This window comes from Pipistrellus kuhlii, unplaced genomic scaffold (genome assembly GCF_014108245.1).
Source record: "Pipistrellus kuhlii isolate mPipKuh1 unplaced genomic scaffold, mPipKuh1.p scaffold_m20_p_34, whole genome shotgun sequence".
Classification (NCBI taxonomy): domain Eukaryota; kingdom Metazoa; phylum Chordata; class Mammalia; order Chiroptera; family Vespertilionidae; genus Pipistrellus; species Pipistrellus kuhlii.
Window position 1 is genome coordinate 527,791 of NW_023425534.1, and position 26,104 is coordinate 553,894.

General features: G+C 67.0%; 1 protein-coding gene and 1 long non-coding RNA gene across 3 annotated transcripts in view; both read left to right on the forward strand.

The window, feature by feature from the left end:
- The window catches only part of SKI (SKI proto-oncogene), a 47,708-nt gene that overhangs the window by 10,578 nt on the left and 11,026 nt on the right, over positions 1-26,104 (forward strand). The window lies entirely within an intron of this gene.
- Positions 1,225-20,774, forward strand: LOC118732038. Its single transcript, XR_004992027.2, has 3 exons — positions 1,225-1,580; positions 16,480-16,484; positions 20,762-20,774. It is a non-coding gene; the product is annotated as an uncharacterized LOC118732038 (long non-coding RNA).

The following is a 26,104-nucleotide window of genomic DNA, read 5'->3' on the forward strand; positions in this document are numbered from 1 at the left end:
CCGCCCCGGGCGCACCCCGCACCCCGCCGCCCCGGGCGCACACCCGCCCCCCGCCGCCCGGGGCGCACCCCCGCACCCCGCCGCCCCGGGCGCACACCCGCACCCCGCCGCCCCGGGCGCACACCCGCACACCACCGCCCCGGGGCGCACACCCGCACACCACCGCCCCGGGCGCACCCCCGCACCCCGCCGCCCCGGGCGCACCCCCGCACCCCGCCGCCCCGGGCGCACCCCCGCACCCCGCCGCCCCGGGCGCACACCCGCCCCCCGCCGCCCCGGGCGCTCATGGCCGTCGTCCTCTCAGTGACTCCATCCCAGGGGGCACGGGGCCTGCGTGCGGGTCTTGGTTTTGTGTGTTACCGACTTTTCTCTAAACTCGGGCCGAGGGGGAAGCTGCCCATTTGCAGCTCCTGCCACCCAGAAAGCACAGCGCTTCCTGTGCCGAAGCCGCCGTCTCCAGAACTCCCGTTGCCCCCCGTGACCTCTGCCCTGTCACGCTCCCCCCTGCCCCGGCCCCTGCACCCCCGGCTGCTCTGTCCCTGGACCTGACCCCTTCAGGGGTCACACAACCTCCGTCTTTCCAAGCCGGGCTAATGCCACGGAGCACAGCATGCCCGAGGCCCAGCCACGTCGCCACGTCGGAGCCTCCGGGTGTTCCTGTGTGTGTGTGTCCGCGTGTCCGTTCGTCCATCGCTGGACACGGGGCTGTTTCCACGTCCGACTCCACTGAGCAGCAGTGCTGTGAGCGTTGGTGCAGGAGTGGAGTGGGGGGTTCGGTGGTGATTCTGTGTCAGTTTCTGAGGAGCCGCCCCGCCGTTCCCCGCCCCGCTGTTCTCTGTCCCGCCTGCGCCAGTGTGCAGCCCACCAGTCGGCACAGGCTCTGCTCTCCGTGTCTCGCTGGCGCCTGTTCTGTGTTTCTGATGGTGGGCGTCCCAGTGGCTGTGAGCTGGTGTCTCACTGTTGTTGTTTTTTAAAGTTTTATTTATTGACTTAGAGAGAAATGGGCTTGTTTCGCTTACTGATGCCTTTATTGTTTGCTCCTTGTCTGTGCCCTGGGCCGGGATCGAACCCTTGGCCCATCGGGACACGCTCTAAGCGACTGAGCCACCGCCAGGGCCTCGCTGCGGCTGGAGCTGCCTGCCTGGTGGTCAGCGACGTGAGCGTCTGGCCGTGCGCGCTGACCGCGTGCGGCCTGTGGGGCGGTGCCTACTCGGGCCTCGGCGTGCGCGCTCTGCACGGTGGGGGTGAGTCCCGTTGCGTGTGCTGTGCGTGTCATGGCTTAGCGTCCGTCTGTCGCGAAGCCGGGCTGTGGAGCGTTGGAGGCAAGAGCAGCCGTGAGCTGGGACCCGCCTTCTTAGGAGGCCCCCGTGTGCCCGGCCCTGCTGTTAGAGGCGCAGTGCTGCTGCCCGGCTGCTGGGGCCTGGGGCCCTGGGGGGAGTGGGCAGCAGGCCCGCCTGAGTGCAGAGGTCCTCCGTGAGGAGCCCTACTGTGTGCCCGGCCGCTGGTGACGCCTCTGATCCTGACCGGGAATCGAACCGTGGCCTCCTGGTTCACAGGTCCACGCTCCACCACGGAGCCACGTGGCCGGGAGAAGTTCTTTAAAGAGAGCGAGAGGAGGGGGGCTCCCGGGAAGGGGGGGTGGGCAGGTGGGCCATCTCACCCCCAGAGGCTGGGCTCCTTCCTTTTTAATCGCACACCGAGCACGTCAGACCCAGAGCTGGCGCCGGCCACCGTGACCCGGACAGCCTGACAGTGCGTGTCCCGGGAGGAGAGCTGGGCTGCTCCTGGCGGCCGGGCGCGGGGCGGCGGGGGGCAGCGGGGGGCGTGCACACCGGCCCATAGCTGCGTCCAGTGCGGCTCCGGGAAGGACGCAGCTGGGGCGGCGGGACCACCGGCCGCCTTTCCTGCTCTCCCTCCGGCCTCCGGCCTCCACGGTGCACGGCCTGGCCGCGGCCTCCGCCGAGCCGGGCCGTGGTGACCGGCGGCCTGAGCGCTCCGGCCTCGCGGGGCGGCGAGCTGGGCACGTGGCTGTGCCGAGAACCGGGAGAAAGCCAGCCCCTCCCCCTCCCCGAGGGCATGGCCGGCCGCGGCACTGGGCCTGGACAGCCGCCTGGGCCGGGCCGGGCGGTGCCCACGCTGCCTGCGGCCCCTCCCGGCGGTGCTGATGGAACTGATGACTCAGCCGTGGCAGCCATTTCCGTTCCTTGGTTTCCAAACGCCCGTCTTGGCCGCCTGAGTCTGAGCAAGCCTGGACCTCAGCCGGAGAGCGGGCGGGCGGGCGGCCTCCTGCTCCCCGTCCAGCTTTGTCTTCCCTGCTGACGGGGGCGGGCGGGGTGTGAGGGTGGCACCCCCTCCCCAGTGGCTCTGGAAGGAGGAGCCTGGATTTTTGTTTTGCAAAACTGGTGGGGCCCCACCTGCTGGGTGAGGGTGGCCCTGCTGGAGCTGAAGGGTGCTGGGGAGAGGCAGTGCCCTCAGCTGCCCCCCCCCTCAACCCTCCCCCCCCCCGCAGAAATCATTTTCTCCAGCTCCGACTGCCCTGCTCCTTCCTTCCCCGTCTCCCTGCGCAAGGACGAGGTGGTGCAATGTTTGGTGTTTCGAGCCAAGGAGAAGTTTCTAGAAGTTGGAGAGGCAGCATGTCTAGTGGTTAGGGCGTGGACTCCCGGGGCCCGCCACTTCCTCTCTTGGGCGCTGGGTTATGTCAGGTCCCACCTCGGTTTCCCCGCCGGTGAAAAGGGGGTGGGGTGGGGTTGGGGTGCTGGCCTGCACGTGGACGGGAGGATGGAGAGGGCGAGGCTCCCCGCGGCCGGTTCCCTCTGCCAGCGAAGCCCGGGCCTCTGGCCGGCGCCCGCTGGGCCGTGTGGGCACATTGGGCTGGCACGGCGCCCCCACAGCCCGCCAGGCAGCGATGGACACCAGCAGGCGCTGTGAGGGGGAGCACCGAGGGGTGTGCCGGCAGCGGGCACATTCGTAGACGGAGGCCCGTGCTGCCCACGACCGGCGTGCCCACACTGGCCACCCCGATGGGGAGGACCCGGGGTCTTGGCCAGCCTCCCTGCACAGCGTCCGCAGTGGGCGTTTGAGGGGGCATCTGGCCGGAGCCTCCGTGTGCGGTCCGGTTGTGGGGGCCCACACAGCCTGCCTCGCCCGCGGGTGCAGCAGACAGCGTGGCGGTGAGCCGGTGCCCGTGGCGGTGAGCCGGTGCCCGTGGCGGTGAGCCGGTGCCCGTGGCGGTGAGCCGGTGCCCGTGGCGGTGAGCCGGTGCCCGGGACGGTGAGCCGGTGCCCGTGGCGGTGAGCCGGTGCCCGGGGCGGTGAGCCGGTGCCCGCGGCGGTGAGCCGGTGCGCCGGTGCCCGTGGCGGTGAGCCGGTGCCCGTGGCGGGCTGAGGGGCACTTCCCTGTCGAGTGCAGCCTTCAGGCGATGCTGTGGCGAGGGAGCTGGCGTCGGTTTCGGAGTCGGGAGATGTCTGACTGATGGCTGAGGCCCGCTCCCCGTCAGCGATCGGCCATTCTTCAGGCAGAGATTTCTGTGAAGGAGCCAGCAGCGGGGGCTCCTCGCCCCCAGCCTGGCCTGACGGGGAGGCGGAGTCCGGGCAGGTCTCATGGGGGAAGGTGGGTTTTACAGAAGACGGGAAAGGCCGCGCCCGGAGGACCCGCGTGGGGGCGCGGTTTCCGGTCCCGCCGCTGGCGGGCGCTCGCTGGAGGTTTGGGGCAAGAAGGGCGAGGCCAGGCTCGTGGGCCTGCCCTCCGACCGGCACGGGCCCCGGCGGTCAGCACCTCGGCCCTCGGCGCCTGCTCGTCAAGTGGACTCGGCTCTGGCTGTCCCGGGCTGGGCCACGGCCCGGGCTGTGCATTGAGGGGCCGGTGACGCGCTGTGTCACGCAGGGCCTCGGCGGCCTGCGGTCCGGAGGTCTCCGCCGGCTCAGGGGAGGGAGCTCACGTTCCGCACGACGAACCGGAGGCTCTGCGGGGCCCCAGCTGGCACCGGAGCGCGTTCTCGCCACGCGGTCCCGTGTGCACCGTGTCCACGGCGAGGGGATGGCCACACGGTCCCGTGTGCACCCGTGTCCACGGCGAGGGGATGGCCACGTGGTTCTGTGTGCACCCGTGTCCATGGCGAGGGGATGGCCACGCGGTCCCGTGTGCACCGTGCCCACGGCGAGGGGATGGCCACGCGGTCCCGTGTGCGCCCGTGTCCATGGCGAGGGGATGGCCACGCGGTCCCATGTGCGCCCGTGTCCACGGCGTGGGGATGGCCACGCGGTCCCGTGTGCGCCCGTGTCCACGGCGTGGGGGCGGCCGCCCCCTGGAGGGCAGGCACCGTGTCATAGACCCCACCTCTCCTCCTTGCTCAGCGGTTTTTGTTGTTTGTTTTTAAATATATTTTTATTGACTTCAGAGAGGAAGGGGGGGGCGGAGGGAGAGAAACGTCAGTGATGAGCCCTGGCCGGTTTGGCTCCGTGGCTAGAGCATTGCCCTGGGAACTGAAGGGTCCCAGGTTCAATTCCGTCAAGGGCACATCCCTAGTTGGGGTGAGGGGGGGCGCGTGCAGGAGGGAGCTGATCAGTGATTCTCTCATCATTGATGTTTCTCTCTCTCTCTCTCCCTCTCGCTTCTTCTCTGAAGTCAACAAAAATGTATTTTTTTTTTAAAGAAACATCAAGGATGAGAGAATCACTGGTTGGCTGCCTCCTGCAGGCCCCCCACCAGGGGCCGAGCGGAAACCTGGGCACGTGCCCTGGGCGGGAATCAGGCCATGACCTCCTGGTCGATGCTCAGCTGCTGAGCCGGCCGGGCCGGGCGGGCTCGGCCTTTTATTCTGGACCGTCTCCCGCTCTGGTGAAGCCGTGAGGGCACCTCAGGGTGACGCTCCGCGGCAGTCTTCCCGCCCAGGGCCCAGCGGGACGCGCCCGCTCCCGGGCCCCTCACCGCCTGTGGCGCCAGTGCATTCGGAGTGTGGGGCCTCGCGTTGGGGTGCCTGGCCCAGCCCCTGGTGGGATGCAGGGGTGCATGTGGGGGGCCCGGTGGCGCCTCCACATCTCCGGGCAGGCGCTCCGGGCAGGCGCTCCGACCGCCCCTCCCCCGAGGTGGGTGGCCCCGTCTGGCTCCCGGGCGGGCCTGCCTTTCCCTCCTGGTTAATGAGTAACCCGTGGGGGACTTTGGACCCTGTCGGCATCCTGTCCCCGTGAACTTTCCCCCAGGGGCTCAGTGTCCCTGCGGATCCTGCTGACCCAGTTAGAGCCTGCGGGCTCGTGCCGGCATTCTGAGGCCGAAATCGCCCCCTTTGCCGCCGGCTGGGCTCGGTCTCTCCTGGTGTCTATTCCCCGAGCCCCCCACCCCCCGCCCTTACCTCATGGCAGCGTGCGGCCCACCGTTCTGAGCCGTCCCTCAGGAACCAGGTCACCGGCCGGTTGACCCCGCTGGAGACCTGGCGTCCTTCTCCCTCGGGCTGGGGTGGGGACGGCAGGCGCGGCCGCTGACGGCGTGTTTTCTGCAGGTGAACTTGGCTCCGTGTCCCTGGCCGCAGGCCGTTTACAGGGACCAGCCGTCCTCCCGTCTTCCTCTGGCTCCCGCTCCGAGGCCTCCCCGCCGTCCCGGGTTCACTGGCCTCTGCCCGGAGCCCGTGTGCGCCGCGGTGCCCGGACTGTGTTCCGAGGGGGCTGCTGTTGGGGGAGGGCGGGCCGAGGTGTGCCCGACCGACAGGAGGTCCGGTGGGCGCGGGCGAGCAGCTCCCGACAGGCGCCCGTGGCCGCCCTGTGCTGGGCCTCGGAGCGGCCTGGGCCCGGGTCGCAGGGCTCCTGGGGCCGCAATGCTGTGTGCCTGCCGGGGGGCTCTGAGCGGAGCTGAGACAGAGAGGGACCTCCAGGGACCATCCTGTCCAGCCCCAGCCTCCATCTTCACACGAGTGGGCCCAGGGCCTGATCCCCGTAGCGGGTTTGGACGTGGTGTGATGTGCCCTTGGTTCACGGCCCCGGCCGGCCCGCTGGGAGGGTCAGGAGGAGCCGGGCGGACGGTGCTTCCGGCGGTGCCTGCAGGGCTCAGGGCGGGGTGTCCCCGAGCTGCTGCTTCCTGTGGCCGTGCCTGGCCTGTCCCGGCGCTCACATCCGTCCTCTGCCCGTTATTGTGACCAGGGGCCCGTGTTCGCCCGACTGGCATAGCCCAGTGGTCGGCAAACTCATGGGTCCACAGAGCCAAACATCAATAACACGACAGTTGAGATTTCTTCTGAGAGCCAAGTTTTTAAGCCTAAACCTCTTCTAACGCCACTTCTTCAAAGTAGACCCAGGCCGTGGTATTTTGTGGAAGAGCCACACTCAAGGGGCCAAAGAGCCGCATGTGGCTTGAAAGCCGCGGTTTGCCGATCACGGCCTAGATCTTCTGACCTCACTTCCTGCCTGTTCCCCTGGGCCCTGCAGTTCTGACCTCACTTCCTGCCTGTTCCCCTCCCCGCCAACCCCCCTCCCCAGTGTTGTTTTTGAATCCTTGCCTGAGGATGTGTTTACTGATAGAGAAGGGGAGGGGGAGGAAAAGGGGGCACCGATGGGATGGCTGCCTCTCCTCCCTTTGGTACGGCCAGTGCTCTAACCACTGAGCCGCCGGCCGGGCTGTGGTGGCATTTTTACGTCACGCGCCTGCTGCGCTGGTTTCTTTTGTGAGCGCGCCCGCCTGCTTTGTTCCCGCCGCCGCCTCCGCCGTCCTGCCCGCGGGATAACGGTGCTACTTGGCAGCATCTTCCCTCGGTTCCCCAAGCTCTTGGGTTTGTTTTGGACGCGGCTCTTGTGGGGCAGTTTTCCCGGGCTGCTGTCTCGGCTGGTGCCGCCGCGGCTGCGGCTGCGTGGGCTGCGTGGGCTGCGTGGCAGCAGGGCCCGGTGGGCAGCTCCGTTCTCTGGAGGCATGCTCCCTGGAAGCATCCCACCTCCTGGGGGGCTGGCGGCAGGCACCCCGGCTTTTGCGTGTCACCCCTGGGCGTCTCCCTGCGGGGCCGGCCGCCTCCCACCCTCGGGTGCCCAGGGCCCGTGGTCGCTGCAGAGCGGGGTGTGGCGTGTCTGGGAGGAGATCGGGTGGGAGCGTTTCTCTTTCCTTGCGCCGCCCGATACCTCTTCCTGCTCTGCTGGACCCGCTGTGTTTCGTGGTGAAGGAGGGGCTTTAGAGAGAAGCTGCTGGCTGGGTCGTCCGTGTGCTGAAAGGCTGCGGTCGTTCCCGGTCAGGCCGTGTGTGAAGTCCACCGATCGGTGTCTCTCTCTCCCTTGCTCTGAAACCACGGAGCACGTGCTGGAGCGTTAAAACAAGTGAAAGCACTGCGTGCCGCTGTGTGTGACCTGAGCCAGAGCGTCCTGGGTGAGCAGGGTTCATCCTCTCGGAATGTCTTACTCTACGCCAGCGTGTGTGCACATGCGTGTGCGTGTGCACACGGGACTCGCCGTCCTCGGAGGCCTCATCTGCAGGGCCCACGGCAGAGTGTGGTCCCGGCCACGCCCGCCTGACTCAGGCCCCACACTCTCGGCTGACTCACCCTGGAGGTGACTCAGTCCTGTTCGTGTGGAGGGGAGGGCGTCACGGAGCGCGGGCGGCAAGGCCGTGTCCCCGATGGGCGGAGCGGCCGTGGGGAGGGGAAGGGCCCGGCGGCCGCCTTCCCCAGGAGGGTGTCTGAGGCGTCCCCCTTCCTGCCTCTTCTCCTGCGGTTCCCGTGCGTGTTCCCAGCCAGCACACGTGTGCTCCCCCAAGGCCGCCCGAGGCCCAGCGCTGCCTGAGAAATGCTTGCTCAGCTTTGCTGCTCCTCGGCTCTGGCCAGCCCGTCCCTCTGGCCGGCGTCTCAGGCCAGGGTTCGTAAACTTGAGCTGAGAAGTCTTAGAATGGCTGGCTTCGGGGTCCAGTCCCCAGAGTTGCAGATCCTAGACTTGAGGTGGGTCCTGAGAATTTGCATTTCGAGCCGGCACCGGTTTGGCTCAGTGGATAGAGCGTCGGCCTGCGGACTGAAAGGTCCCGGGTTCGATTCCGGTCAAGGGCATGTACCTTGGTTGCGGGCACATTCCCGGTAGGGGGTGTGCAAGAGGCAGCTGGTCGATGATTCTCTCTCATCGATGTTTCTAACTCTCTGTCCCTCTCTCTTCCTCTCTGTAAAAAATCAATAAAATATATTTTTTTAAAAAAAGAATTTGCATTTCGAATCACTTCCCAGGTGCTGTTGCTGCTGCTGCTGCGCTTCTGCAGCCCGGGCCGCAGCCAGCCCCCACCTGGTTGTGTAAATAAAGTTTTATTGGCTCCCGGCCCTGGCAGCCAGAGCCCGGGCCCGCAGAGCCAGAGGGGCTGTGCGAGGCCCTGTGTGAGGAGGGGCCACGCCGGCGGGGTGCTGTGTGTGGGCGGGAAGGAGGGTGGGATGACCTGGGAGATTTGGCCGTGTGCTGCTGGTTGAGCTGTGCTATTGAGCTGGGACGTTGTTTGAATTCACAGACCGAGTCCGGGAGCACAGAGGGTCCAGGAGGGCTGCTGTGTCGTTATTTTAGAGGCAAAACTGATGCAACAAGCACCTGAGTGGGTCATTGTTCCGTTGTCCTCTCCAGAGGCCATTTTTTCAATTGATTTTTTGGAGAGAGGAAGAGAGGGAGGAGTGGGGGGGAGAGAGAGAAACATTGATGTGAGAGAGGCACGTCGGTTGGTTGCCTCCTGCACACCCCCCGATGGGGGCCGGGTATTGAATCTGCACCCCGGCCCGGAGCCCACCCAAGACCCTTTGTCTCCTGGACTGACATCCTGACCACTGAGCGACACCAGACTGGGCCTGTCCATTCTCTTGAAGAAAAGGATTTCCTTTTTCTCCTTTCATGTTATCACAGGTAGTACAGTTTTTGTTTTTAAGCTTTTAAGTCCCTGATGTCTGTGGATTGGTCTTGCGTCTGATCTTGCAGCTTGCTTACCAGTTCTGGTGGCGTTTTGTGGATGTGCCTGCTGGTCTGCGCGGTGGTGATGTCATCGGTGAGCGGGCACAGGCTGGACGCCTGTGTCCGCCCGCCGAGCGCAGGGCGGGGCTGCAGAGACAGGAGCCGCGGGCCCTGGGGGGGAGAATGTCGGAGGGGACCCCGCCCGCCGCCCCGGCCCACGGGGCCCTGACCGGAACCGTGTGGGTCCTGCCGGATGCTGCCTCCGCGTTGATGCGCGCGTCGCTCCTCCTTTAGCTCGCCATGTGGCGCGCTGCATCTCCGGCTCCCTCCATGCCTGTCCTCGGCGATCGGTGCCGGTCAGACAGCGCTGAGCTGGGCTGCCGAAATGATGCTCGTGAGGGCGCTGGGCCTGTGGTTGTTTTGTTCTCGTACCGTCTGTCTGGTTTGGCATGGGGTCACGCTGGACTCACGGGATGTTTGGGAAGTTTCCTGAGCGGAGAGCTGTCCTCTGGAAAGACGCGGAAGCGCGCAGCCCGTTGGGTGGAGGCTTTGGGGGGTGGGGGGATTGTTTCTGACCCCACGGGCGCCCAGGCCCTCGCTGATGGAGCTGTGTGTTCACCGGAGGTTCCCACTCACCCGAGTCTGCGGATGGCCTGCAGGAGGCCGTTCACGGGGTCCCCTCTCGATCCCGGGGACCCGCGGCACCAGCCCCCAGCCAAGCCGGTCGCCCTCCTCATCTTCTCGGAACCAGAGTGGGTTTCACTGGTTTTTCTTTCCCGCCATCTTTCTGTTTCCTGTCTCACAGACGTGCGTCTCGATCATTACATCCTCCCCGACATGGCTCACTGCAGGCGGCCTTTGCCTCGTATCTGAGACGTCCCTTAGAACCACGTCCTGCTTTAGGGACAGCCCGCAGATCCTGATAGGTTGTTTTATTTTCACTCAGTTCAAAATCCAGCTGACCCTTTTATTTACTTGTTTATTTCGTTAATCCTCACCCGAGGATATTTACTTTTTATTGATATTTTTTCTTTTTAAGCGAGTGAAAGGGAGGGGAGGGGGGAGAGAGAGGATCATCGATGTCAGAGAGACACATTGATTGGCTGCCTCCTGCGTGTGCCTGCAGCCGAGAAACCTGCCCTTAACTGGAACCAAACCCGAGACCCTGCAGCCGTTGCGGACGCTCTAACCACTGGACCGAACCTGCTGGGGCGATGCAGGGGTTTGCGGGCGCGGGTCCGCGTCTCTGCGGCCATCTTCAGTAAACACGCATGTGTGTTTTCTCTCCTGGTTTCCTGGGTAACTAACGTGGTCTTTTCTTGGCCGCCTTTATTGTCAGAACACGGGCTGTAACGGGCCCGGGCCGGTGTGCGCTGACGCATCGTCGGTAAGGCTTCCGGTCCACGGGGAGGGGGCCTCGGGAGTCACGCACAGGTTTTCAGCTGCGCCTGGGGTCCCCCTCCTGACCCTGACTCTGCTTGGGGGTCAGCAGCACTTTCCAGTCGCCTTTGAACGTGCGGAGGCGTGTGTCCACCGGACGGTCCTCCCGGGAGAGGCCTGTCCTGGGGGCACCGTGCTGGCGGGTGTTGGTGAGCGCCCGGTCACCCACGCCGGCGATGGCGTCGCTCGGAGCGGAGGTTGTGCTGTCACTGAGCTGTCTGTCCGTGCTCCGTGTGTGCCGCAGCTTTGTTACCAGGGACACAGTGCTTGTTTTTTGTGGGTGTCCCGTGTCTTTTATTCCTCGGCCTTTTTACTGATCCTGAGGGCCCCTCGTCCCCGACGCACGCTCTTTGCCCCGAAACGCACGGCCTCACGCTCCTTGCTGACGGCTGCGTCTCTCCCCCCGTCCGAGTTCTCTGCTCATCGCACGGCTGCGGCCCTGCCCGCCCGGCCTCCCCTGCCCTTTCCCTGGGTGTCGCCACCACGAACGTTAACGTGACTGCTGAGGTTTGGTCTGAATCTTTCATCTTGCAGTTTTTTTTTCCTTTTCTTTAAATGTTTCCTATCTAGTGCTTTTCTGCTTTCCTTGGGGTAACCAGGTGCTTTTTATGATTCCACCAGAGGCCCAGTGTGGGGGAGGAGAGTCCCCCTCAGCCCAGCCTGCACTCTCTCACAGACGGGGAGCCCTTGGGGGATTCTGACTGGTGGCTTAGGCCCGCTCCCGTCAGTCAGAGATCCTGAGCGCTGCTGTGGAGGCGGGAGAAGCTCCCGCCACCGCCGCTGAGCTTACCAGCCGTGAGCCCAGCTTCGGGCTGAGTGGCGCTCCCCTATGGGAGTGCACTGACCACCAGGAGGCAGCTCCTACTCTGAGTGTTTGCCCCCTGGTGGTCAGTGCACATCATAGCGACCAGTCGTTCCACCGTCGGCTCTCTGACATTCCCTGGGGGGTCCCGGATTGTGAGAGGGCGCAGGCCAGGCCTAGGGGCCCCACTGGTGCATGATTGGGACTGGGAGGGACGCGGGAGGGCTCGAGGGCATGTCCAGCCCATCTCACTCGGTCCTGATTGGCCGGACCTCAGCAGCAAGGTAACCTACTGGTTGGAGTGTCTACCCCAGTGCATGTCATAGCATGTAGTGAGTGGCCTTAGCATATCATTACCATATTGTGTTTTGATTGGTTGAACACCTGATTGGATGACCAGACACTTAGCATGTTAGGCTTTTATTATATAGGAGTAGAGGCCCTGTGCACGGAATTCGTGCTTGGGGGGGGTGGGGAAGGTGCATCCCTCAGCCCAATCTGCACCCTCTCCAATCTGGGACCCCTCGAGGGATGTCCGACTGCCCTCTCACAATCCAGGACTGCTGGCTCCCAACTGCTCACCTGCCTGCCTTCCTGATTGCTCCTAACGTCTGCCTGCCAGCTGGATCGCCCCCTAATGACTCCCCTGCCAGCCTGATTGATGCCTAACTGCTCCCCTGCCAGCCTATTTGCCCCTAACGGCCCTCCCCTGCAGGCTTGATCACCCCCAACTGCCCTCCCTTGCAGGCCTGGTCCCTCCCTACTGCCCTCCCCTGCTGGCCATCTTGTGGTGGTCATCTTGTGTCCACATGGAGGAAAGATTTTCGACCACATGGGGGCAGCCATCTTATGTGTTGGAGTGATGGTCAATCTGCTTATTACTCTTTTATTAGATAGGATAGAGGCCTGGTGCATGGGAGGGGGCCAGCTGGTTTGCCCTAAAGGGTGTCTTGGATCATGGTGGGTATTCCCTTGTGGTGTTGGGTTGCCTGGGAGAGGGGCCTGTGCTGGTTTGCAGGCCAAGGCCCCCCAGTGACCAAGCAGAGGCCCTAGTATCTGGGACTTATTTATCTTCTATAATTGAAACTTTGTAGCCTGGAGCGGAGGTCTGGGCTGGCCAGGAAGTTTGGCTTCCTCCATTGCTAGGGAAACCCAAGCCTCTCCTGCTCCCTCCGTGGCTGTAGCCATCTTGGTTGGGTTAATTTGCATACTTGCTCCTGATTGGCTTGTGGGTGTGACAGAATGATGGTTAATTTGCATATTACTGATATTAGATATAATTATGTCTCATGGTTGGCTGTGCTTGTTCTCGTTTTTTGGGTTTCTCTGGGCCTTGGGTGTCCACCTTTTCACTTTCCACCATCCACCGTCAGCAATTGGCTGTGAGAGGCCTTCCCTCCCCCTGCTCGCCAACTGCTCCTGCTGGACCTTCATACACTGTCATACACCATCATACACTGCCATACACCATCATACACCGCCATACACCGTCATACACCACCACCACGGCCATGAGCCACGGATACAGCGTGGCTGTTTGTGCCTAATCGCTGCTTCCAGGCGCTTAGATAATGAGGACAGACTGGACGTGGTTACGTTGTAGCTACCGTTTCTGGCCTACTTCTTCCTGTGGACAGACAGACAGATGACAGCCTTCTTTCTGGTGCTCCTTCTGCCCGGTTCCTTCAGCACAGGGTCTGCTGGGGACGGCGTTTGTGAGTCTGAAGTGTCCTCATTGCCTGGCCAGTGTGGCTCAGAGGTGAGTTCTGGGTTCCAGGCTGGGCAAGGGCACGGACCTTGGTTGCAGGTTCAAACCCCAGCCCTGGTCAGGGCATGTGCAGGAGGCGACCCATCCATGTGTCTCTCTCACATGGATGTTTCTCTCGCTCTCTGTCTCTCCCCCTTCCTTTCACTCTCTCTCTCAAAAAAAAGGAAAAGAAATCAACGGAAAAAACATCCTAGGGTGAGGAGTGACGAAATAAAAAAGAGGAAAAGCTGTAAACCACACACAAGTGTCCCCGGAAGACGAGGCAGAGTGCCTCGCCGGGAAGGGCCCAGCAGCCGGGAAGGAGCCAAGGCCGGCGGCCGGAGCAGAAACGCAGGAGGCGCCGCCTGGGCCTCCCCCACAGCCAGCGCCTTCCCAGCGGAGGGCGGACAGGGAGCTTCTCTTCGTTACTTTTATTTTTGTTTAGAGAGAGCGCGACGGAGGGAGGGAGGGAGGGAAAGATGGAAAGTGAGAGAGAAACAGCGATTGGTTGCCTCTCACACACGCCCTAACCAAGGCCAGGAATTGAACCCGCAACCCTTCGGTGCAGCCAGACTGGCTAGGGCTGTAGGTTTTCTTATTTATTTATTTTTTCCCGAGGTTTTTGGCCACTATTTTCCCGCTCTTCCTGCCCCCACACCTGCTCCGGTCCCTTCAGCTGCCCGTCCACTGGCCGTGCTGGGCGGCCCCTGGCCGGGCGCTGGTCTCACCTGGGGCCTGCTCTCCCGCTGCTTCCTCAGCTGCCCGCCCGCCGCCACCCAGCGCGGTTCACCGGCCTGGCTTTCCCCTCTGGTTCGGGGACACTGTGTCCGTGTGCCTGTGTCTGAGCCGGTGTGTGTCCTTGGGGGACGCCGTCTGCGCCTCCTGGTGCCCCGAGGACGAGGGTCTCCTCGTCGCGCTCACACTCCCGCTGCAGCCGCGGCCGCGCAGGGGGGCCCGGCGGGCGCCGGGGTCTCCGGGCCCTGAGGCCTCCCCTCACTGTCCCGGGCGCAGTGAGCCCCTGGAGACAGGTTTGGGGGGCTCCGCTGGGCCAGTGGCGAAGCCTCCTCCGGAGCCGGCCCTGAGTCGGAGGTTTCCGGTTTGCCAGTGGGAACGGGGCTGGAGGCGGACGGGCCACGCAGCCCCAGCCCACCCCCTCCATCCTCCTGAGGGTTTCCCTGCGCCCCCTCTGCCCCGCCTCCCATGGACCTGGCCACACAGTCTCCCTGGGTCCCCAGCCGTGCACCCTCTTCTCTGGGGTCCGCCTGGGTCCCCTCGGAGGCCTGGCACCCAGGGCAGCAGGCAGGGTGCTTAGAGCCCCCGTGATGGCCTGTCTCTTGCATCATCGCCTGCAGTGGCTGTGTCCTGTGGCCCCGTGTCCAGTGCGCGTGTTGGAGCACGTGGCCCCGGCGCAGTGTGGCTGCTGCCCCCACAGCGTGGACTCTGAGCCTCTAGTCCGCGCCCTCCTCGTCAGCGACGGGGAACGGAGAGGCAGGAGACAGCTGAGGCGGCCGGAGCGCAGCCATGGGGCCGGAGCCCGCCCGCCTTTGAGTGGCAGGTCCTCGTGGTGAGCGTGGCTTGGGGAGGAAGGTGAGCGAATCCAGCTCCGAGGTGGAAGGTTCCGGAAGCTGCTGAATTGTGCTGACTGGCGTGTCCGTGAGCGGATGCCGTTTCCTCTCTGCGGTGATTTGGCTGCGTTGGTGTGTTTTGTTCACATCTCCATTACCGCCTTTTCAGCGTCAGCGAGAGCTGATGGGAACAAAGTGCCGTGATTTTGGCTGTTCAGACTGGCAGCTGCACGGGCCCGCGCCGGCCCGGTTGGTGGCTGCAGCTCGGCGTGGCGTCCACGTGCTCTCGGGGCGCCCGCCCGCAAGTGTGGGCAGTGCCGACAGCTGTGGCCGCGGTGGGGGCGGGGGGCCGGGCAGGTCCGGCTGTTTCCGTTTTCGGGGCTCCCTCCGGGGAGGCGCGGCTCGCTGGGGACCCTCCCGGACAGCCGAGCTGTAGGCACGGCCGGCCGCTGCCCCCGGGTGCGGTCACGTGAGCGCCCCGTTGTGCCCCAGCCCCCGTGGGCTGTGGCCAGGCCACGGCAGGGCCGTGTGCTCCGGAGACTCCGGCGTGGGCTCCGGGCTCCGGGCCCCGCGTCAGCGCGTGTCCGCTCACCTGCGCGGTGCGGGCAAAGGCTGTTCCCGGGAGGGGCGTGCCCCGCGGCTCTCGGCGGCTCTTCGCTGGGCATGTTTTGGGGACACGAGAGGCCCGGGCGTCCGGCACCAGGTGGAGGCAGGGCCTCTGCTCCCGAACGTGCCTGGCCCCGGCCCGGGCGGTTCTCCAGGCGACTAGCGGCTCCTGCACCAGGAGGGCTGAGACCCGCCGTGCGGCCTGGCTGCTGTCCCGTCACCCCGAGGGGAGGCGGGCGGGGCGCAGGCCTGTGGCCGCCACGCCAGGCGTGCCCTGCTCGGAGGGGCCGGCCGGATGGCACTTGCTGGGCTGTCGTCGGCTTTGCCCCCGGTGCCCGTCCAGCGGGTTCTGGTTCTTTTCCGTTCGCACTGGAGCGGATCTGGGGACGCTGGCCGCCGCCTGGTGACCTGCACGGCCCCTCCCAGGTCCGGGCCCGGCCCGTTTACGAGGGGTCAGGCGGTCACAGTGGTGATGAGGCCTGCAGGCCCTGGCCGCCATCTGGCGATTGTAAAACGGCAATCCACATCGCGAGGGGCGGGGGAGCGGGTGCAGATGGCGGCGGCCCCCACCCCGCAGACACCTTTGTGGCCCTCCCCCCGGTCTGGGCGGGGGGTGAAAAGTTCAGCCCCTCCAGCGGGAGCGGGGGTGGAGCGAGCGCCCTCTCTCCTCGGGGTCCCAGTACGGCCGGCGGCCGAGCAGGGCCGGCCCATTGTTGGGAATCCGGGCGGACAGAGCGGGCGGCCGGGGGACGGCCTCGGACGGACAGACACGTTCACGGGAGCCCCTCGGCCTGCGCCAGCCTGGGCTGCCGGGTCACGCTCTCCCCTAGCTGACGCCTCCCCTCCCCAGCCTCTGGCCCATCCCGAAGGCTCCAGTTGGCGGGTACCGGCCCCGTGGTCTGCTGGGAGTTGGGGGGAGCCGCCTCCTTCCTCCGGGGGCACTGGCAGCCTGGTCGCCTCCTCAGCGTCCCGTTGCTCAGTTTCCCAGGAGGCTGAGGCCCTGCTGGTGCCGCCCTGTGCCCACTGACACCTCTGCCTGTCAGTGCCGGGCCTCGCCGCCCCACGGCCCCCTGGGCTCGGTCCACACCTGACTCCGAGGGGCTCCTGGGGACTTGGGTGCCCCGGGGCCCTCCCCCAGCCACAGGGCCAAGATGTGCTGACGTTTGTGCTGGTGGCCGAGTGGCGGGTGTGGGGGACCAGGGCTGCGGCCAGATTCCCAGAGCCCCTTCGTGAAGGGGGACCTGGTCCCCAAGACCACCGGCGTCGCCCCCAGCCCGGCGGGACAGGGTGGTGCCTGTCCGGTGTCCGGGCTGCTTCAGGGGCCTGGCCCGTGGGCAGGTGCAGGCCAGCCAGGCGGAGGGGCCTCGGGAAGGGGCTCGGCCTGGCCGGGGGGCACCCCGCCCCCAGCCCCTCGCCGAGCTCCAGGACTGCGCCTGCTAAGAGGCCGGGTCGAAAGGTCACTGCCTGGTTTTTATGGCCGGCCCTCCCGTTCTCACGACCCCGCGCCCTCTGAGGCCGGGGCCGGGGGCTCTGACAGGCCCTTTCAGGGTGAGAAACAGGGCGGCCTGAATGGCAGCCACCGCTGCCGTCTCAGCGGCTTAGAGACGCGGTGGAAACGGAGCAGGGACACTTGTCCGTCCTGGTCGGGCCAGAAACCAGGGCGAGGTGAGCGTACCCTCCGCGTACAGGGTGACGGGGACGGCGCAGCCCCGGAGCCTCCGCCCCCGTCCCCATCCCCGTCCGCGTGGGGCACCGAGAGCAGCACCCTGTCCGGGCTCCGGGGTCCCTGCAGGATGATGGGCACGCACTGGCTCCGGCCTGAAGCCCTTGGCACCTTTTTTAAAATAACGGAGGTGTCCTAATCGGTGTGGCTCAGTGGATAGAGCGTCGGCCTGTGACTGAAAGGTTCCAGGTTCGATTCCGGTCAAGGGCATGTACCTTGGTTGCTGGCACATCCCCAGTGGGGGTGTGTGTGTGTGTGTGTGTGTGTGTGTGTGCAGGAGGCAGCTGATGGATGTTTCTCTCTCATCGGTTTTTCTAGCTCTCTATCCCTCTTCCTTCCTCTCTATAGAAAATCGATAAGACATATTTAAAAAAAAACAAAGGACCGGCAGGTGCGGCAGCATTTCCACATTGTTGCTGGTCACCCCAGCCCTGCAGTCAAACACGCCCACGTCTCCTGACTGTCGTCTGTGGCTTAATGGCCAGACTCGCTTCCTGCTGCAGCTTGGCGCCCTGTGGCAGTGCGGGGCCTGTCTCAGTGCCGGTCTCCTCTCCCGCCTTTGTCACGTGTGCCCAGTTTATCGGGCCCATCAGGTGGCACTTCTGTTCCCAGGGCGGCGGGCACCCTGGCCACGCGCCATGTGCCACGCCCGCACCCGCAGCCCCAGTGACCCCGAGGCCCCGGCTCCCAGCGGCCTGCAGCGCGCTTCCTCCCTCGGGGGCGTCAGGAGCAGGAGCCCGGGTCCGAGGTCGGGGAGCTGCTGCCCGTGACGCTGCCCGCTGTGAACGGGGCCTGCCTCCCGCCAGAAACATCCATCTCGAGGCCCACGTGTCTGCCTGGCTCACTCTTCCCAACGACCCGAGGCCTCTGGCCCTTCACCTGTGCCCCCGGTGCCCACTGGGCCTCGGCCCGCGCCCAGCCTGGGAGAGGGTGCTGGGCCTCGGCCCGCGCCCAGCCTGGAAGAGGGTGCTGGGCGGGGGGGGGGGTGGCTGGCGTTGTATCCGACACTCTTTGTGGGTGAAGGCGGGGTGGCCCCACGGGCCCTTCTGTGCGAAGCTGCCAGCAGGAGGCAGGTGCCGAGGTTCCTCCTCGCTCTGCGCCGGTGGTGGGACCGAGTCTGGGCTGTGGGGCGTGGCCGCCCGCCCCCCTTGCTGCTGGTCACGTTGCCGTCCGGCACTGGTCCCGTCCCGGCAGCTGGGAGGCGGTGCGCGGGCTCCGCGGGGGGAGGCGCCATGCCCTGAGGGTGGCACGCTCGGGCCCAGCACGGCACCCATGCGTGTGGGGTCCGAGCATGGAATCCGAGGGGTCTCAGGCTCTGACCTGAGTGCGGCCTGTGGACCCCAGGTCTGGTGGGGGCCCCCACGGTGACTGTGACCATGGATCCTGTGCGGAGTCCCCGCTGGTGGCCCTGAAGATGGGGCGGCCCAAGGACTCGATGCTCCAGAGTAGGGGGTGCACAGAGCTGCGGGCCTGGGCCTGGGGAGGGTGTCGTGTGGCTGTGGGGGAGGGGGTGGCGGGCACGGACCATCTTGGCGTCATTCCTCGGAGGCGGCGTGGCCGAGGTGTGGGCAGCCCTTCGCCCTGCGCCTCCGCCTGCTCTCTGCCCGCCCGGGCAGCCCATGCCCATAGCACCGGGGGCCCCTCACTCCGCTGTGCTGCTCGCGCCTCTGGAGCTGTGCTCAGCGAAGCCTGTGTGTACGTTCCCGGTCCACGTCCTTCCACTCGCTCGCGTGGCCCCGCGTTCGTGGCCACACCGTGGCCTTTTGTGTCCTGGCACGCAGAGCCTCGTTACACTGGCCACGTGACCCCGACGACGTGTTCCTGCACGTGGAACCCGGCCAGGGCCAGCGTGCGGTGGGCAGTGGGATGGACGGTGCCCTCTGCCTGGGTTTCCCTGGGGGCCGCTGTGGCTGCCGGAGGGGCAGCAGAGGGCAGCTGTGCTGAGCGGCGGGGCGGGGGGTGGCTCAGGGCCAGGGCAGGGCCAGAGGTCGCACACATCCAGGACATGGTGGCCCTCTGGCTTTCATTGGGGCTGGGTTTACCGTCTTAAACGGGGTTCATTTTTCTGACGTGACCTGGGCAGGGCCTGGTCCCCAGCCTGGGGCGGGAGGAGTGGGGTGTTGTTTGTGGAAACGTTCTAGTGCGCCTTTAATGCTGGAAGGAAGTTGCCGAGCGGGCTGGCGGGGGCGGGACAGCAGCCACCGGCCAGCATCCTCCTCCGGCTGCAGGAGAGTCTGAACATCAATGACTCTTGATCGGCTGTCTCCTGTACACCCCCTATTGTGGATTGAGCCGCCAACCCGGGCCTGTGCCCTTGATGGGAATCGAACCCGACGCTCTAGCCACTGAGCCACACCGGCCGGGGCAAAATGTAACACTTTTTTTAAAAAAAAAAATATTTTTAATGATGATTTTACAGAGAGGAAGAGAGAGGGATAGAGAGTCAGAAACATCGATGAGAGAGAGAAACATCGATCAGCTGCCTCCTGCACACCCCCTACTGGGGATGTGCCTGCAACCAAGGTACATGCCCTAGACTGGAATCGAACCTGGGACCTTTCAGTCCGCAGGCCGACGCTCTCTCCACTGAGCCACACCGGTTTCGGTGCATAACACTTCTTGAAGCCTGTGACCTCCTGCTTCGTTCGTCAGTACCGTGCGTCCGTGTCCTTGTCCACGTTCTCCTTGTGGCGGCTTCCAGCGAGGGCAACGTGTGACCAGCAGTGTGCACCCAGCGGCCGTGTGCGAGGGGCTTCCCTCCCTCTGGTGCCGGGGGCTGCGGGCGGAGCTCAGGCAGGCTGGCGGCCGCCCTGTCCTTGCCATCTGCATGTGACTCCGCTTCCTGCCTCACGGCGCCGTCTTCCCGCCCTCGAGCCGGCCGCAGCCTGCGTACCTGCGCTCAGCTCACGGGACGGGCTGTCCTCCGCGGTGCCAGGAGGGCAGCACGGCATGCCCCCTGCAGGCCCGGCCATGCCTTCATGCAGGGCCCAGCACCTGGCGCTGGGGCTCCGGGCCCGGAGGGGGGTGGTCACCGCGTGGCAGCAGCATCCCCCCTACTAAGTGCCAGGCCCAGAGATACCCAGGGCCTCTGCTGGCCTCAGACACGTGTCCATGGTGACCCCAGGGGCATCGCCACACCAGCTGGGACCTCCTCCCCAGGCCCCCTCCCTGACGGGCACTGACCTACAGAACCAGGCAGAAACTCGTCTTCCCTTGATGCAGAGTGAGGTCAGATGGAGGCCCTGGGGAGGTGGGAGAGGGCTGGGAGGCCTCAGCCGCTCCTGGTGGCCGCCAGCCCAGCTGCCCCGACCTCCCCGCCCCCTTCCTGGAAGCCAGGCTCAGCTCCGTGTGGCACGCGTGTGCGGGGCTCGTGCGGTGATGGGACCGTCACCTGAACTGCCACCTGGCACCTCTGTGTCCCGGAGGCGCCTCCAGCGGGCCGGCCCGCATGCCGGACACTTTCAGCCCACAGCCGGCGCTGGGTGCGGGCAGCCTGAGCCGTCCCCTCCTCCTGCGCCTGTGGGCCTCGGGCCTGGCAGCCACCTGGGGAGGCAGCCACGGCGAGCCCTGACCCCCTCCGCCTGCTCTGGGCACCGTGTGCCCCCGTCCCTGCCCTGGTGCCCGCCCCGAGGGGTTGGCGGGCGGCCCCCTCCCTGTTCTCCCGCCTCTCCTCTGGACTTGCCAAGAATGCCGGGAAATTAGGGGGAGGGGACACAGGAAATGCCTCCTTCCCTCGGAGGACAGCTCCAGCTGCAGGCGCGGGCGGGGGAGGGGCGGCGCGGAAAGTTGTTCCCCCGCCAAGGCAAACCCGAGGCGAACCCCACGCCCAGCCTGCAGACAGAGGCCCTTTCTGCCCGGCCGCCATTGTGAGCTGCCTCCGCTCCAGGCAGCTCAGCCGGCCAAGGAAGCCGGCTTTTCAAAGCACCGAGGGGCCCCACCCCCCGCCGGGCTCACCTGGCCGTCCCCGAGGCCGCCCTCGGCATCCTGTCTGCACTGCAGGAGCCGGGCCCTCTGGACCGCACCCGGGCAGGGACAGGACCCGGGCAGGGACAGGACCCGGGCAGGGACCGCACCCCGGGCAGGGACCGGACCCGGGCAGGGACCGCACCCGGGCAGGGATAGGACCAGGGCAGGGATAGGACCAGGGCAGGGACAGGACCCGGGCAGGGACTGGACCCGGGCAGGGACAGGACCCGGGCAGGGACAGGACCCGGGCAGGGACTGGACCCGGGCAGGGACAGGACCCGGGCAGGGACAGGACCCGGGCAGGGACTGGACCCGGGCAGGGACAGGACCCGGGCAGGGACAGGACCCGGGCAGGGACAGGACCCGGGCAGGGACCGCGACCCGGGCAGGGACCGCACCCCGGGCAGGGACAGGACCCGGGCAGGGACTGGACCCGGGCAGGGACTGGACCCGGGCAGGGACAGGACCCGGGCAGGGACTGGACCAGGGCAGGGACTGGACCCGGGCAGGGACTGGACCCGGGCAGGGACAGGACCCGGGCAGGGACTGGACCCGGGCAGGGACAGGACCCCGGGCAGGGACAGGACCCGGGCAGGGCTCCCGCTGCTGCCCTCTGGGCCACCTCCTCCTCAGCGGCCTCTCCGGGGAGGGCGGGAGGCCCGTTACCTGACCCTCCCCACGTGCACCTGTGGAAAGACAGCGGGGACGGGCTGTGCTCGGGCGTGGAACCAGATAGAGAGGAGCCTGTGCTGTGAGGCCATGGAGCCCAGTCTCCGTGAGGGTCAGCGTGGGGGGGGGGGCGGTCGCCACGGCTGCGACCTCCCCTGGCCAGGCACAGGGCCCAGGTCGGTGCTGGGGTGGTGGGCGGGCCTTCTCCTGTGTTCCTGAGCCCACAGCTCTCACACCAGCCCAGCTGTCCTCCCAGGGCCTGGTCACCCCTCCTCTGTCCCCCCTGCCCCCCCCCCCATGAACTGCTCTGCCAAGAAGCCTCCGGAAGACCCCGCCCTTCCACATGGTCCTTGGTCTCTGGTAGTGAAGGAAGCAGGGACTGGCGCCGGGCTGATGCTGGCATTGGGGGAGGGGGTCAGTCCTGGGCCCCCTGGTGCAGGCTGTCACCTGGACGTGGCCTGGCACCCTGTGAGGGCCCGATGCCAGGCCTGGAGCCGGGCCCTGCTGGGCAGTGACTGTGCGGTGGAAGCCGTGTCCTCCCTGTAACACAGGGTTCGGGGTGGGGGTGACGGCAGGAGCATGCGGGGTCCTGCCTGGGCTGCTGGGGCAGCGCTGATGGCCCCAGGTGTGGCCTGGTGCCCCGTCTTTCCCGGACGCTCAGGCCAGAGCACACACAGCCGAGCGGCTCCTTGGCCCTGGCAGGGCCTCACCCCGCCCGCCCGCGGGACAGCCCGGTCTGTCACGCTGCTGCTCGAAAGTGAGGGCATCCTGCGGAGTGTTCTCAGTTCACCCGGAATGTTCCCTCTGCGGCCCGCCCGCGTGGGCACTGGCCACAGGCGGTGCCGCTGGGCCGGAGCCCCGCGTTCGGAGCCGGCCAGCCCGGGCCTGGGCACAGGGTGACGCGCTGGTCCGCGGCCAGCCCCCGCCCGCCCCGCCTCCCGCAGCTGGGCAGCGCCACCGCCACCGCCACTGGCCGGCCGGCCGGCACAGTGTTGTGTCGGTTTCTATGGAGAGAAAACAACCAGGGCGTCTGCTGCTCCAGGAGGGGGAGGCGGAGGGGGAGGCGCCAGGAAGCAAAACAGACCCGCGTGTGGGCGGGGCTGGCGCTGGTTTCCACTTCCTGGCTGGGAAGCCGGTGAGAGTGTCCTGTTCCCTGAGGGCTGCCTGGAAGGCCTGGCCCGGACTGCGCCTCCGGCAGGAGCGGACCAGCCCTGGGGGGAACCTGCCCTGGGGGGCCGGCCCTGGGGGGACCTGCCCTGGGGGGCCGGCCCTGGGGGGACCTGCGGGGGGGGGGACCTGGGGGGGCGGCCTTGGGGGGACCCGCCCGGGGTATGGCTCTGGGGGGACCTGCCCCGGGGGGACCTGCAGGGGGGGACGTGCCCTGGGGGACCGGCCCTGGGGCGACCTGCCCCGGGGGGACCTGCGTGGGGGGGGGAACCTGCCCTGGGGGGACCTGCCCCAGGGGACCTGCCCTGGGGGACCCGCCCTGGGGAATCTGTGGAGGGCAGCCTGTCCTGCGGTGGGCAGGGCAGTGGAGCAGAGAAGACCCCATGGGTGTGGGCCGGCTGTCCATCCGTCCATAAGGACCGCCCTGTCTTCCTTCCTGCACACACCTTCCCTGTGGCAGCGCCTCCCAGAGCCCCTGCCCGCAGCACTGGTTCCCCTGCTTCCTCCCCTCCATTTACAGGCTGGGGTGGGGCTGAGGCCATGCCCCCAGGTGGCCGGCTCCTGAGAGCCCCTCCAGGGAGGCTCCAGGCTCAGTGCTGAGCGGGGCTCCCGCACCCCAGAACGCCCTGTGGTTCCTGTCCTGCCCCTCCCGTCACGCTGGCCACGCCCACGCCGGACTCTGCAAGGCTGCCATGGCTGGCACAGAGGGCTGGGGCCAGCACCCCACTCTGTCCAGATGCACCCCACACCCACCCTTCTGGCGTGGAAAGAAGGAATTCTTTACTTTGTGATTTGAATTAGCACAGGAGGTTTTTGTTTGCACTGAAGTATAGTGCTATCTCCAGGTGTCTGGAGCTTCTAGAATATTCTTGAGTTCGGTGGCAGGTGGTGGAGCGGAGCTCTGGAGCTCCCGCAGCCGTTTTCCGGAAAACCAGCCTTGCCACGCGGCGCTGGGCGCTGGGCCGGCTCCTGCTCCGAGGCCCGCTCTGGGCGCTGGGCCGGCTCCTGCTCTGGGCGCTCTGGGCGCTGGGCCGGCTCCTGCTCCAGGCACTCTGGGCGCTGGGCTGGCTCCTGCTCTGAGGCCCGCTCTGGGCGCTGGGCCGGCTCCTGCTCTGGGCGCTCTGGGCGCTGGGCTGGCTCCTGCTCCGATGCTGGTGCTGGGCGTGCTGGGCGTTGGGCCGGCTCCTGCTCTGAGCATGCTGGGCGCTCTGAACACGGGCGGCTCTGAGCCTGCCTTCGGAGCTTTGGCGTTTCCATGCTCCTGTGGCCCGTGAGGCTCCGGGGGGTGGGCTCCGTGGGCTCCTGGGACCCACGCGGACGGCGTGCGGAGGGGGTCGCCGGTGTCACGGCCCCGGCCCGGTCAGCCCTGCGCCCCCCTGCCCAGCGGGTGCGGCTTCACCCGTTTAAGGTGTCGCACGCACAGGTGGGACTTGGGCCTTCGCTTAGCTGTGGTCCCCGTGTGTGTGATGCCCCTTCGCACACAGGTGTGAGCGCCTTCGGCCGGCGGTCCGCGTCCGCGGGGCACGTCGGGCTCTGTCCACGTGCTGTTTCTGGCTCACGCCTCAGTCCCCGACGCACTCACGGCGGAGTGGGAGGGGGTCACTACGGCCTGCTCCCTCGGCCGCCCGCCCGCCTGCCCGATGCGGCCCTGGCTCTCCTCGGCCGCCCGCCCGCCTGCCCGATGCGGCCCTGGCTGGCCTCGGCCGCCCGCCTGCCTGCCCGATGCGGCCCTGGCTCTCCTCGGCCGCCCGCCTGCCCGATGCGGCCCTGGCTCTCCTCGGCCGCCCGCCCGCCTGCCCGATGCAGCCCTGGCTGGCCTCGGCCGCCCACCCGCCTGCCCGATGCGGCCCTGGCTGTGCACGCCCCGTGCCGGCCTCCCAATGCAGCACCAGCAGAGCCGGGACCCAGGGGCAGTTGCTCCCTCGAAGCAGCCTGGGTTCTAAAGTGATGTGTGGGGCGGGGCCCAGCTAGGGCCCTTTCCCCCTCCTGCCTCTGGGGTAGCTCGGTCCCTCTCGGGCCAGGCTGTGCAGACCCCTCTGCCAGGTGGTGCCCCGGGGGTGTGCACCGTGGGTCTGAAAGCGGGAAGCGTCGAGTCTGGACATGAAAGTCTCTGATCTGGAGAGAAGTGGGCCTTCGGGCGTGGGCAGGTGGTCGGTGCCCGGCCAGAGCGGAGCTGGAGCTGGCAGTGTCCCCACCGGAGCCCACCTCACCCAGGGGCCTCCCTGAGGGGGGGGTGGGCTGCACCCTGCCTCTGGGGGCCCTGGGGCTGTTTTAGAGAAGGTACCTCCTCCTCCCCGGCCTTCTGAAGCCCCCTTTGTGGTTTTTGCGGGTGAATTGCCTGCGAGGTTAGCACTGAGGGGGGGTGCGGCCGTGGGGTGCCTCCCACGGGGGGGTGGTGCCTCGAGGCTCTTCGCAGTGAGTTCCTGCGACCGGTCAGCTCTGCGCTGCTGCCTGGCTTGGGGGTGGGGGGGTGGCAGGGCAGGGTCCTCGGGACCTGGATGATGGGGAGCCCCAGGGTGGCGGATGGGACTTAATTCTGGGTTTGGAGGTCTTCGTCCCTGGACCCCTCCCCAAACCCCACCCCCACCCCAACTGAGGACGGCTGTTTTCCTGCCCACGTCCAGCTGCTGGCCCGGCCGGGCAGGGAGCCCCTCTGCCACCGCTGGGCCCCCAGCTGCCGCCTCCCCCCCCCTGCTGGGCTCCCAGCCCCGTCTCCGTGTGACTGCGCCGTTGTGCATCGTTCAGCGCAGGGCGTGAGCGAGCCTTTGTGCCGGAGAGGGTGGGATGGCGCTCTCTCTGCTGGAGGCTTGGCAGGCGCTGCCGGCGCGGGCAGCTGCTCTCCCACAGCGGAGGGGGAGATGGCGCCAGGGGCGCGTGGCCGGGGACAGCTCCTTTCGGACCAGGTGTCCCGGGTGCAGACACGGCATCCGGCCGCTCACCGGCCTCTCCCGCTGGCTCTGCTGAGATGAAGCCTCCGACCCTCCTCTAGGCTGGGAGGGAGCCAGGTCCTGGGCCCTGACTGTGGCAGTCACAGGCGTGTGGACACACCCAGGGCCCGGTAACCCCTCGGCCAGCACCTGCGCTGCCCGGTACCGAGTGATCAGGCGGGGGAGGCGGGCGTCGCCCACACAGGACCGTCCCGGCACCGAGCCCCCTGCCAGCCTGGTGGGAGTGTGGCCAAGCGAGTTTCTGCGCCCTTAGCTCTGTGGGGCATCAGCTGACAGCCCTGAGGTCCTTGGGGCGGCCTCACACCGCACACTGACCTCCGACAGATGACACACCATGTGTTCTTACACGTGTGCACATGCGACACATGCATGCATGCGCATGGACATGCACGGAGGTCTTTGTGTGCCCAAACATGGCCGGTGCCGCTGTGAATCGGGGGAGGTGGCGGGAGGGGGCGTCGGAGGGCCCACGCGCCGCCTGCTGCAGATGGGGGCGAGGGAGCGGGCCGAGGACACGGGAGGGTCTGGGCCGGGGGGGGGGGGTGGACGCAGCGGCCACTGCATGTTTGTGCTGCTCCCAACCCAGCGTCAGAGC